Source organism: Octodon degus, unplaced genomic scaffold (assembly GCF_000260255.1).
Source record: "Octodon degus isolate 3935 unplaced genomic scaffold, OctDeg1.0 scaffold00129, whole genome shotgun sequence".
In the NCBI taxonomy this organism is placed as follows: Eukaryota; Metazoa; Chordata; class Mammalia; order Rodentia; family Octodontidae; genus Octodon; species Octodon degus.
This window is the reverse complement of record NW_004524705.1, coordinates 7,965,411-7,969,332: the sequence shown is the minus strand read 5'-3', so window position 1 is coordinate 7,969,332 and position 3,922 is coordinate 7,965,411. Positions and strand designations below refer to the sequence as shown.

Genomic DNA, 3,922 nt, shown 5'->3' with positions numbered 1-3,922 from the left:
AACCCTAAGTATCTAAGTGGAATCTAATTTTCTTTGCTTCTCCTAGTTTAGCCTCTCCATTGTCCCCTCTTTTGTGTCTTCTAATTACTGCCTCACAGTGGCACACTGAAGCACTAAATAATCTGGCATTATTGAGAACATCCCTGACAATCTTTCCAATCCTCTTCAGGGTTGTTCACAGCATCAAGGGTATGTGTCCTGACCTCGATTCCCTCGACGGCTGCACTTGGTGCTTCGCTTTGTCCTGCTTTCTGCTCTTTGGCACACTTCCTGTTCTGTTTATTTTTCTCTTAAAATTTATTTATTTATTTGTTACAAAGTCTCACTATGCAGCTGGGACTCATAGTGATTCTACTGTGTCAGCCTCCACAGTGCTAGATTTCAGGGGTGTGTCACCATGTCTGGTTTCGGTGGCCGGCACAGCATGCTTGGGTCCTTGTACTTGCCAGATAGGTACTTAGACTGCTGAGCCATCTCCCCAGTCCACACTTCCTGTTCTTATTTTATTTCAGCACACTTTCATAAGAAATGTTCATCTTGTTTCTTACAGTAATTTTGAGTCACTAAAAAACACACTGGACAAAAATAAAAACTTTTTTTAAGTTGGTTATTATTTACATTCAACACTAAAAGGATCTCTCTTATATAAGAAAAAAAAAAACCTTTCTAGTAATTTGTGTGTATGTCCTTTGGTTTTTAATTATCTTTTTCCTGGCACTAAATGTAATACTAATAAAAGCATTGTAAGATGCTTGTAAAACTTTTCGCAAACATACTCATCTATAATATTTTAATTTATTTCCCGTAGAAATCTGCAAGGTTGACTAGGTTAGTGTTATAACCCCATTTTACAGATCATTCATTCTACAAATACTTATGTAAGTTTTTATGCAATAGGCCCCAAGACAAAAATCAAATGACTTCAAGAATGCTAGCTGCTGCAATAAACCGTGTAACTCCAAACTTGTGTTGCCACTATAGGCTTGTGGGCGGCTTTCCTGTTTAGGGAACAGAATACCTGATACTGCCATTTAAAGGAAAAGAGATTTATTTCTTCTCACAGTTTTAGAGGTTTGAAGTCAATAGTTAGTCAGTTTTAACAAAGAAACATTAGGGTGGACAGGTGAGTGGAGGAAAGCTCCTTAAATGTTGGCATCGCAGCAGCAGGCAGTAGGGGAGAGTTCCAGAAAAAAGGTCCAGGGACCAAGGCTCCGGCCTAAGCCTTACCCAGAAATACCCCAACATGTTCACCTCTGAAGCCACTCAAATTGACAAAACCATCACACATGGTCTTGAGGTTGGCTGCAGGCCCGGAAGGACGAGAGTAAGAGGAAATCGAGCTCTCGCTGGTATTTAGGAATCCAGAGAGAAGCTCTGGCTTCTCCCATGTGGCTTGGAAGATTCCTTGAATTGCAAGTTTCTAAAGAGTGAACCTGGGAGAGGACACAACTTCTCCTTTACCACGTAAAGCATAGAGTGGCACATGCCACTTGGGCTCATACTAAGGAGGCAGGTGGCTGTGTGCAGTGGCCTCTGGGAAGTGTAATTCTTGGCTGAGCAGCCTTTTCCCCACAAGAATTCTCCCCTGTGGAGGGAGAGCAGAAGCCCAGGGGAGGACTCAGCAGCCTCTGCCCTTGGTGGGCGGCCAGTGAGTGCAAAGCAGGGCCTTGTCCATCAGTCTAGTCTGGTCCATGTGCATCTTCCTCTTTTTGCTTTCTGAGATCTTGAGCTCCAGTTTCTGATACCATGGTAACAGAACTTCTTTGTTTTCAACTCTCAATCCTCAATAGTAAAGGAGTCATTTCTTTTCTTTGTAAAATTTGACTAAATACAAATTTCAGTAAAGAGAGTGAGGACACATTCCAGTTGTTTTATACCTACTTGATAAAACGTGCTTCTGGATGTTGGGACCCCTTCATGATCCTCTGTAAGTAGTGGCTTTGTGCTGCTAGTGGTTGTCCCTGAACCTAACCCTGTGGGTTTATGAAGATACGAGTTTGCACAATTTTCTGAATACTTAGTTGGGAATCAGAGGTTATATTAAATATTGTAAATTAGGGTTCTCTAGGTAGAAAGAAACAATAGGATGAATGGATGTTCAAATACCATAGGTAGGTAGATCAATAGAGAGGTAGTAGACCAAGGCATGCTCCTACACATATAATGAGATAAATTCTGATAAATGAATCCTAAGTCAAATGCATTTAAAATTTATTTTAATCTTTATTTATTTATTTGGTACAGGGTCTCACTATGCAGCTTGGACTCATAGTGATCCTCCTTTCTCTGCCTTCCCAAGACTGAGATTACAGGTGTGCATCACCATGCCCAGTTTTGGTGGCCAGCACGGTGTGCCCAGGGTTCCAGGGCTGGCACAGCATATAGTACCAGAGATCCAACCCAGGTCCTTGTACTTGCCAGGCAGGTGCTTAGACTGCTGAGCTATCTCTCCAGCCCTCAAAATGCACTTAAAATCCTTATAAAGCCATCAGAAAGTTTAAAAAAGTGATTGATTTGGTTCTGGTAGTCATAAACATTTCTCTCTCTTTCTTGCTTTGTGTCTCTCTGTCTCTCTATCTCTGTCTGGCTTCTCTCTCTCTCTCTCTCTCTCTATCTATCTATATATATGTGTATGTATACACACATATGTATATATATCATATTATATATATTTAAATGCCAAACTGTACTTATTGATTTTCTAGCTATAAACCTGGGAAAAGTAAAGTATACTTTTAAACACATGTTTACACACACATATACATTCCATGTAATGTTTTAATGTGCATATAAAAATAATCAAATGACAATAAGCAAATAAAAGATCCAATCTAATCTGAATGCATTTCAAACTGAGCCACTACAGAAGAATGTTTGCAACATCAGGAATACAGGTTTCATGGTAATTGTATTTTGACAATATTTTCAGAAAAACAAATTTATCAGAATCCTAAATCATAACCATTTTTATTGAATTAGAAGAAAATATAGACATTTCACTGGCTTTTAATTAAAGGTTAAAAAAAATCACAAAAATTTTCAGCAGGATAAAATTCCTAGGTATCTGTAAAAACAAACAAACAAACAAAAAACAACAAAACAAAAACAAAAACAAAAAATCTTACTAAATGAGCCCCCCCCCCTCCAAAGATTCCCCCCAAAAAGCATTTGAAAAGTTTAAATGGAGAATAACTCTCACCCGCACACATGTGAATAATATTCTGTACATCAGAGAAACAAGAACACAGCATGGGAGCCCCTTGAGAATTTACTGGCAATAGTAAGGAAAAAGGAAAATAAGCCCTCAGGAGAAAAATACACCTACTCCTCCTGGGGTACCCACCACAGGCCATTGAGACATAGTAGTAGCAGAACCCCATTCCGTATATGACATGAGCTGTTCAAGAACTAAGGAGTTTGAAGGTTTTAAGCATAGTGCAAAAGGCATAAGAAAAGATCTCTGTAGCAACCACATTTTGTATTATTTTAAAGAAAGGCAATACATATTAGGCTATGTCCACAAAAGTGTGCTCTTACTTGGAGAAAGGTGCCCCAAATGGTAGGTTATACCTTGACAACAGTTGTAGGTGTCAGCTTACCTGGGTTGAGGATACGTGGGTGGCTGGCACATCCCTCTCCTGGCTGTGTCTATGAGGAGATTGACATATGAGCTAGCGGACTGAGGGAGGCAGACCCATGGTAATGTGGGTAGACAGCATCCGATTAACTGCGGGCTCTGGTGCACGAACTTGTGGAAAATGAAAAGCATACAGGAATTCCTCTATCCCTGAACCCCAGATCAAGAGATTCTGCTGTTTGTTCTTGAATTTCCCAACTTTAAACCCCTCTTCATTCTTCAGACTTTGGGCTCAAAACAGTAGCTTTTGGGGCTCCCAGATCCTCATCTTTTTTTTTTTTTTTT

General features: G+C 39.9%; 1 pseudogene; it reads left to right on the top strand.

The window, feature by feature from the left end:
• The first annotated feature begins 1,243 nt into the window (after positions 1-1,243).
• Positions 1,244-3,922, top strand: part of LOC101586436 — an 18,865-nt pseudogene continuing 16,186 nt past the window's right edge.